The sequence below is a fragment of the Momordica charantia genome, assembly GCF_013281855.1.
Source record: "Momordica charantia cultivar OHB3-1 chromosome 9 unlocalized genomic scaffold, Mcharantia_2.0 BLBB01000009.1, whole genome shotgun sequence".
NCBI lineage: Eukaryota > Viridiplantae > Streptophyta > Magnoliopsida > Cucurbitales > Cucurbitaceae > Momordica > Momordica charantia.
The window spans coordinates 30,215,952-30,226,155 of NW_028275167.1; positions in this window are offsets into that span (position 1 = coordinate 30,215,952).

Consider the following 10,204-nt stretch of genomic DNA (forward strand, 5'->3'; position numbering starts at 1 on the left):
TCTGTGATTTCTTTTTCTAAGGTGTCGGTGATAACGGAGACGTCCAATGGAATTTACTTTTATTTAATTTAATTTTTTCTTGTTTAGGATAACAATTAATTTAAAAATTTTCGATAAAACAACAAGACGACCACGTTTCTTGTCATATTTTAATTTGTTTCTTGGTTGGCCAGGAAAGGTTGCCTGCTTTTCTTCCATGGTTAATTCAATACCTGTCGTTTTTCATGTCTAATTGATGATGCTCTGTCCTCTGTTCCCATTTTAACTCCTCTTTTTGTCTCTTATAATTTATTGGGGATGGTAGATATAGTAAAAAAAAAAAAAAAAAAATTAATGAAATGACAATTATAACAACGATTTTTTAAAATAAAAATATAGCAAATAATGAAAGCCCTAACTCAAAAAGAAAAAAAAATTATGTCTCGAGTATAATAGTGACATATATTTTGTACATCAGTAATAAAAAAAAAACGGAAATCTCGAAAATACGATTTAAAAACCTTGCTATATTTAAAGGAAAAAAAAACAATAATTAAAAAATATGCTAAGAGAAACTATAATAAACAGAAACAACTGGACATCTAAAAGCTAATTGAAAATTTTGAAATAAATATTATTACTCAATAATGATATTGAAAATGTCTTCAATAAATTGTCAAATAGACAATTCATAATGGAAGATAGAAGATAAGGTTTCACCCAAACCATTATTTATTTCTATTTAAGTACATGTCTCTAATTTATCAAAAAAAAAAAAAAATAGAACAGATGGATGGAGAAATGACGAGAATATCGAAACATCTATTTAGAAAGATTATTGAAGCAAAAAATCATTTTGACAATGGCATACATTTTGGTAATGAATTACATAAAAAACATCTTTTTGTTGGAAATTGGGTTTAATAAAGTAATATTTTGACGAGATCATGTCATACGTATACTAACGAGTAAAATGCATATATGATTATTCAAAATTATTAAATTAATTTTTGCTATTACAAAATTAACTCCAATATTATATATAAAAAAGTATATAAATCATTCTTTAAATTGGACTCAATGTCAAGTGTGAAACCATCACTATTTTATTAGTATTAAAGGGTAGCTCGGTTTCAATCCCACTTTCCTTTGACCGAATGCTTCATAAAATTAATTGAATTGAACACACAAATTGGAGTTTTGATTAAAATATAATCTAAAAAATCGAGCTGAGAATGGATCCAAATGATGCACTTAAAATTAAATTAGTCTTTAATTCACATGGGCAATAAGACCAGTGGCAGCATGCGTGGGGGACTTGTTTTATTTACATTTTTTAATTGCGTGAACTCATTATTTTGCACAATAATAATATTGATGAAACCCAAAACAGGACAACAAATCATTTCCATTAACTAAAATTAAATTAAGTGTGTTGTGTACAATTTTTCTTATTATTATGTCAGTTTCTGAGAGAGACAAAGACAGACGGGAAAATTTAAAAAAGAAAAAAAAAAGGCATTAGGAAGAGGCAACAAGCCAGCTAAAATATGCATTAATTATGTTAATTATTCACCACACGAAACTTCCTAATGTTCAAACTCTGAAACATACATTATTTATTAATTATGATTATGATTATGATTATGAGAGAAAGAAAGTCATGTAAGTCAAGTTGATTAAGGAATTAACAAATTCAAATTGAGACTAGAAAGATCCATTGCTTATTAAAAAGCCTAATTCGAGAGATTACTATAATCCATTTTTATCAGAATTATTATTAGAATATTAACCATGTTCTTCGATTATTGCTCTGATTCTTTTCATGCTAATGTTTATGTAATCAAGGAGGGAAGATTCATGCCTCATCAGATTGATTTTAAATACAGATATTTATAATTAAAACCAAGAGCCTAGAGAGATTAATTAAAAATTAGCTAAGGGACATCGATTGATGTGGTTGTTTGGATCTGGATTAATTTAGTTGAGTGGCAGGAGTACTTCGACGTGGCTTCCAAATAAAGAAATAAAAAACAACTCTGTTCCAATTTCCATAAACAATTAAAAAAATTTGGGGTTCAAAATGAATTATCAAGACTCAAGAGATGTAAATTATTATTATTCTTTTTTTTTTGAAATTGTGAAAGCTGAGCATCCTAAGCAAATATATATATATATATATATATATATATATATATTCTTTAATTAATAAAATGAGAAACAAAGTTCTGGGTAATTACGGCATTGTTGGGATTATGTCAGATCGTGCCGAATCTGTCTTAATTTTATAATTTCAATAACTTTTGCTAAAGGAAGAAAGCTATTGGTTTAGAACCAACTTCACTATATACCATAGCTTTTTTTTTTTCTTTTTTTTTTTCTTTTTTAACTCTCCTATCTTTTTAGAACCAAACCCAACATTAATCCCAATCTAAGGTTAGAAGCTTTATGACATATATAATTTAAATATTCTTATTTGAAACACAATAACTTTGTTACTCCTATTTTATAATTTTAGTAGTATATATGGATTTAAACCACAATAGAAATTTTCTAACATATCCTTAATTTATGTTCATAGTTCGAAATATTAATATTATGACTTCATCTACCGATATAATTTATGTCTACGTTCTTTTTACTAATTATTCTAAATTAATCTTAGTATATATATGTAAGTTATGTTCGGATAGTTTTCCTTCTCTTGATCTAGCTGCAAAACTATAAAATTTTAGATACAAATTAATTTAATAACTTTTTAAATATCACTTGAAATAAATGGACATATATAAAAACGTCTTTTATAAATAAAAATCTATGTTATTTGAATATGGGATTTGTGTGACTTTTGGCATTCATTATTATTATTGTTGTTTTCTAACAAACAAAAAATCTCTCCCAAAGAATAATGTCATACATGGACCAGAATATGTATATAAATTAAATGTGAAAGCAAATTATAAAATATAAGTGAACCCTCTTTAATTTCCTCACTTTGCTTTCTATCAATTAAACTTCTTCCTCAATCCCTAAAGCAGGAGACATGATTTGAGATCATCAAAAAACCAAACTTGATTGACTTCGTAAGCATCTTCAATTGCAAAAAGAGGAAAAAGAAACCCTAAAGAAGGGTAGGTCTACACAAATAAAGCTTGCCCCACAATTTTCTACCCAAATAATTCCATATGCCATCAGAATGGATCTAGATCTATATCAATATTGACATTATAAATATTAATCAAGGACATGTATTTCTTTTTAATTTTGTGCTACCACTTTTAAATCTATTTCATAACTATTTTGTTTTTAATTTTCTATTCTCAAAACTCAAGTTTTGTTTAATTATTAATTAGATAATATTTTTTAGATCTAAATAATTTATTTTTTAAACTTAACTTGCAATTTTAAAAAGTGGAAATCTAAACAAAAAAAGTTTTGGTACTCGGGAAACTTAATTGTTAAGAGCAGAAAACGAAAATTAAAAAGGGTGTCAAAATGGAACCTGGACTATTTTGCTTTTCATCCAAAAATGACTTTTTCAATTACTTAAAGTTGACAAGTTGCAAGCCCTATATGTTAATGGATGCTTTATTACCAAATTGCTCGACTTTATGTTAAAGATGCCACAGGATGAATATAACCCAAAAAAATAACAATAATGTTGATGTTGTTTTCGTTGAACTCACAGGTCGATCACGTGTTAATGAGGACGAGTTGTCGAGAACCTGCACAAGGAACAAACACTCTGACGTCCAAATTAGTTGTGAGTTCGAGCTGTTTCGATCATTCTCAGAGGAAACAACGTACCTAAAAATGGGACGGAGCATCCCTTTAAAAGGCCGACGGAGGAGATAGAGATGTTGGGCTGTTACGATCGGCGGTTACGGCTATCAGACCCCCTAGGTTAGTGATCGAGGTCGGATTTCTCAGGTCGGTGGATACCTCCTTTCATCTCAGTCCGTAGATATCTACCAATGGTCTGTTTCTGTATCTTGAGTACTCTGAATTGAACAGATGATTACTTGTGTCGAATATGATTTTGACCACTAACAAATAATTTCAATAATTGGGTTGCAGAGAAAACTGGGTATTCAATATATCATTACAAATAATATAAATTTCCCATATATTTTTTTAAATATATCATTTAGGAATTTTAAACATATAAAATGATTAAAACAAAAACTATGTAACAAAGGAAAAAATCAATATTTTAGTATGATTAAATTGCAACATACATGTGTGACATGTGGTGCCAGCAACTAGAAACTCTATCATGATGATTTTAATTTTGGATATGAAAAAGTGAAGAAAATTTGGTTGCAAGTTTCCATAATGTGGTGTACCTCAACCACTCAGCAGGTGGACCCTTCAATTGTTTTAGCCCTTTTATTCAACCAATTTAGTTCCTCCCACATCATTAATTATTTTCCTTCATTTTCATTTTCCAGTTATCTTTCTTTTGATAACAAAGTAAACTAAATATTTTTGTTTTTCGAAAAAAATTAATATCAACAAAATGTTATCCTGATCATTTGTGTATTTGAAATCTTCTCCGCTTTTGATTGATGTGCAAATTTGTTTGTATCTAATATATGATAATATTGACAAAATTTCCTTTTAACATATGATAATAAGATATTACGTACTCATTTAATAAAATATTAAATGGCAAAGACGATAGGAAAATGCTCAAATTAAATTAGGTCGCCTTCTTGAATTGAAATTGCTCTACAACTTAGTGATTATATAATTAATTAAGTTATTTTAACTTAAAACTTAAAAAGTAGCCGCCTGAGAGATGACATATATACACTTGATGTTAATAGGAAATTAAGAATATTTTTAGTGAATTATATTCTTGGAATAAACTTGGTTTGAAACTTTAATTTGAATTGATTCTATACTTATCTTATTTTTCTTTTTTCCGTGACCATTTTGCATCTGTTCGTTTAGTATTTATATCATCAACAGAATCTAATATTATTCTTCCCCTAAAAAAAATAAAACCAAAACAATTATTGTATGCTATAAAAAAAATTAATAGAACTATTTTGATATAATTATAGCATTAAAATCTGTTATTTACATATCATACTTCGAAACATGATTTTTTATAAAATATTTCGTTGCTGTAGAGTTAAACACACAATGATATTGAAAATAGGTTGTTGAAGGTATGCAATCCACAAAATAGATTAGCTTGTACAAAGATCATCAACTAACAATTTTGTTAAAAAAAAAAAAAGGAAAATAGAGAGGGATGGACTAACAATCGTACAAAAAAAAAATTTAGTAAAGAAATAGGGTAAGAGTTCGAACTCATGACCTAATATTGATCAAAGATAGATGCCAATTACCACCGAACTTGGCGGTTAAGTAATTAATGCATGTGGCTCATAATGTCATACAACTATTTATGGTTGTAAAGTATGTTTATCTCTTTGCACAATTTTATAATGTTCTTCACCAACGATTGAGGTTGTAGTATAGTTGACGTTGAATCTAGGATCTACAACTGGATATCTTTGGTAGCTAAATGATTTTGATAGTACAATAGTAGTATGGTAGAATCCAAAATGTGCAAATAACGTGGTAAGAGCACGATCAATCAAATTGTACATATATTATAAACTGCTTGAATATAAGTAATGGAACTTCCTTATAGAAGTAACTTTTTATCTTTTGTAATGAACTCAATATTGGTGCTAACAATATAAGAGATACAAGAGTTACTATTTATCTCTCGAAGATATATAAAGTAGTATATATATACATCGAAAGGAATTATGATAAAATAAAAATAATGGAGAATGGAGGCCGTATTTGTAGATAAATTAGAGCTTGGAAGATGATACAAGGTTGTATAAAAATGTGTGGAGCATAGGGTTGCCTTGATGAGAATCTATCTATATATTTGACTTCAATCATTATGTGTCTCCTACATAAAGTTATGGAAGTGACTGTAAATGGTTGTGCCCAACAATATGATGGAAGTGCCAATAAAAACATATTAATCAAAAATGTTTCTTTATATTTAAATTGTTTAATGAGACAAACATTTATATGTTCTTCCCTAAGTTAATTTCATTTCCTTTTCAAACAAGGAAATCAATTAAAATTCTTAATGCTTATGCCTTATGGTAATAAACCCAAAATAACGCATAGAAATTATCAACTTTAATTGAATTGTTTAGTAAAAGAATTTTTAGAATGGATCCAAGATTATATGTCAAAGTATAACTTTTTCTTCCTTTTAAGCTAATAGTGCAATGTCCTCAACCACTCATGTCTCTCCAAATTTTTATTCCCTTTTGCAATTTTAGTGGTTATTATTAAGTTTAATTAATCACAATGATTGTGAAAGAAGCAATACTTAATTAATACCCAAAACTTATCATATCTTATGAGATCTTAAAAGCCAAAGTGGTAAAGAGAAAAAGCATAACAGTGTTACTTATGTGTAACCGCATTATACATTATTACAATTGATCATAACATATTGAAAAGAAAATAATTAATTAATATTTGGATTTTTTGGAGAATCTAAACTGAGGAGCATATTTACTTAGGCTTACCACATTAATTTTGAGGCAAGATACATGGTCTCCAATGTGGGGGGTTAAATTCAAAGAGAACTTAGCTTTTTTTTTTTTTTTTTTTTTAAGAAATATGCGTGACATTTAAGTCGTTTCCAACATGTTTGAACTTAGCTTTTTCTGGCTGGATCTCATTTTCGGACTGAATGCTCGTTTGAACGTTAGGGGAGTAGTTCATATCTATTATAAACCTTTGTTAGGTCGTCCCTTATTTTTTCAATGTGGGATCCTTAGCACTCCCAACATTTCTTATTTTTAATCAATTTAGGACTTTAGTTGCATTATTTTGAAGAGACGGGCCAATCGATTCTCTTTGGGTGGGTAGTAATGTGTATATAATATATGATGACCCTTTTTTTTTGTTTTTTTATTTGTTAAGAAAAGGAGGAGGTGACAGTAAAGCAATGAAAATGATATAATTTTCTTTATTGCTGTAACCAATTGGTACAAGATGGCACATCTATCTATCATACCCATTTATAGAAGATGGATTTTGATCCACTTAGAGGCACCACCCATTGAAAGCTCAGTTTGCTGGTAATGCACTTTATGCTGCCAATGGACCACCCAAAAAGCAAACCCTCATCAACTTCTCTTTTCTTTTTTCAACCATCAATCTATGACTTAGCATTTCTCTCCCAAAAAAAGAAAAAGAAGTGCATTGTTGGGAAGAAGAAATCTTGCAGATCAAGATCAGAAAATTAGCAGAAGAATGGTTTTCAAAATTGATGTCTATATGGAAGCACAATTCTAGGAATTGTAACCTTAAAATTTCACTTTTTTTCTCCTTCTCGTACTTGTTCCAACAAGACCCACCAGCTAGCTCGCTCATCCAATTCCAAGCTATTTGCATACCCAAATTCCTCACTCCTCAAGCTATGGTATTAAATATTTCATGTATCAACAACACCAACATGAGAAATAAATCGACATTTCTATAATAATACAAAAAAAAAAATTCGACAAAAATATGAAAAGAAATTGACAAAATACCACTAATATAGACATAATATTAATATTGATCATTTAGAAAGATTTTACACATTTTTTATTTTTATAACCGTTTGTTACCGTCGATATTTTATCAATATTTCTATTTAAATTGTCATAAAATTGAGATCTCAAACTTAAAACTTTGATTATAAAGATGGTTAAGGATAAAAATAGAGGTAGGGTCCCTTCTCATATGCTCGTTTGAGCTTTTGGACTCTGATACCATATTGATATTCATGAGTTTCATCTCAATGTAGCTTTTGGACTCTATTATAAATATTTGTTAGGTCCTTATCTTATCAATGTAGAATTTTTAACAGGAGCCAACGGAACTAAACGTGGCAGTGGAGACCAATCCTAGTGTAGATGAGTGGCTAAAGAAAGGAACGATGCTGGAGTGGCGGGTATGTACAGGCAGTCCACGACCAAGAAGTAAAAAAAAGAGAGAAGAATCAATATATCGATCCTTGGGGACATAGAAAATGAGAAATAATAATCTATCCCACCACAGAAGCACAAAAGCTTGAATTGAAATGAGTTGGTGGCATTAAAGTGCAGTGTTAAGTTGGTGGAGGAGTGATGTAAATGAAATCTTACAATTACAAACAATTGGATATTGATATTATAATTTAATTTATAGATATGGTTTAGTGCAGGCACAGATTGCTGTCTACCTAAGAACAGAACGGCAACAACTGTCCTTTCAACCTCTGTACTCCCCTTTCCTTGTCGGTGCTAATTTCATAACGTGCCCAACAACATTTTGGGCTGCGGGCCCAACTCTACTTTTACCTGGATTTTGGGCTCGTTTTCCATCATCGCCCCAATATTCTACCAGGCCCAATCATAGTTAGTTTGTGTTTGGACTTGTGATTTGTTACAGCATTGGATGAATTCAATTTGGTTCAAATGCTATATGTTCTAATGATATTGAGATTTGTCAATCTTAGGATGCAGCAGGCAATATCGAGTTAACTTTTTGTTTAAAGGGTGAGGTTATTAATGTCTTTCACCTGTTGAATTATATTTTGTTTAGTTTGCAATGATTACTTGAGACTAGGAATGATTCTAATCTGTAGTTTATTCCATTTTTACAAATTTAAAAATATTTTTTCTTTTATAGCATGAAAAACTCTCAATGAGTGTAATAGCCTACTCAATTGCAATTTGCAACTATTTTTTTTTAACATCTTTTGAGGTAAAATAAATGAAATTGAGGATGAACTCGATTAAATTATTTCAATTAGATACGAATGAATTCTTTTTAAATAAAGAAAATACAGCATACTAAAAGGTAACAAATCTATTAAGGATCTCGCGGACCTAACAATAATTTATAATATAAGTGAACTGCTTATTATTTCATCACACACGGGAACTTCATGAAATATTGATAAAATCTTCCATGGCCAAAATAGTCAGCCATTAAGGGGAAGAGAACTCCCAGCTTTCTTGAGAGTAATGACAGAAATAGCTTTTAAATGTGATGAATTTGAAGGAGAAGATGGCAAAGATGCATATAGTTCTGATGCTGAATTAACTAAGATATAATAACAAACAACTTAAACTAGTATTTGATATTTAATCTGAACATAGTTCAACTAGTTAAGACACTTATCTTCGACAAGAATTCGAATCTCCACCCCCACATACGAAATAAAAAAAATTAAACTCACATTTTGATTCATGATTTTGAGAAATTTAAGTCTGTGCAAGCCTTTTTTCTTCTTTCTTTCTAATTTTAAGATACAGCAAAGACTGCATAGCGTATGATGCAAACTTAGAGTGACTGAGTGACATTTGATTCATGGTTTTGGGAAAACCAGGTTTCTTTTCTTTCTTTCTTTAATTTTTGTTTTTTGGGTGTCCTGCAAGATATGAATTGTAAAGTCCAAATTTGGGTAACACGTATTTAGATCCATAAATGAATGAACTTTAAAAATTAGAGCACAACCTGATGCTACATTCGAAAGTCTAGATTTATACAGTTCATCAAATTAGCAACGGCTCAACCTAAACCATACCACTGTAACCCATGACCCAGTCACTAAAAAGTGTTACCTATGTCAGTGAAGAAGGGCCTAGGTACATGAAGATGGGCATTATTATAGAGCTCCAAAGGAGAAGAAAAAAAAAAGGAAAAGGGATCTCTAATAATAGGGTGGAAACCAGTTCATACGCAAAATCATAAAACAAGACAAGAAAAAGTTGAAAAGGGAAAACGAAACTTCAATTTGCCTTAAGTTAACCAAATAGAAACAAGTGAAGAAAACCACAAGGAAATGGGAGAGTGGTGTTTTGCCATCATTTTCCATTCAAGTAAACATGCTTGCTAGTGCATCTTTCAAAACTGCAGTGGGTAATAAGAAACAAGAAGCAATATTTGCATTCAGTTTTTAAAAGGAAAGGAAACTTTATTGATGTTCCTAACAAAAACAATACTATTAGGGTGGTTGAAAGGCATATTTCAATTTCCATGAGTTAAAAGCACTTGTAAACTACAATTTAGGCTTCATCTTCTTGTCTTTTCCTTCAACAATTTCCTTGCACTCACAGTTTCTTTTCCCAACATAACAACAACCCACTCCTCACACCTATCCTTTTTCCACTCTCTTTTTTGATAGCCACTCATC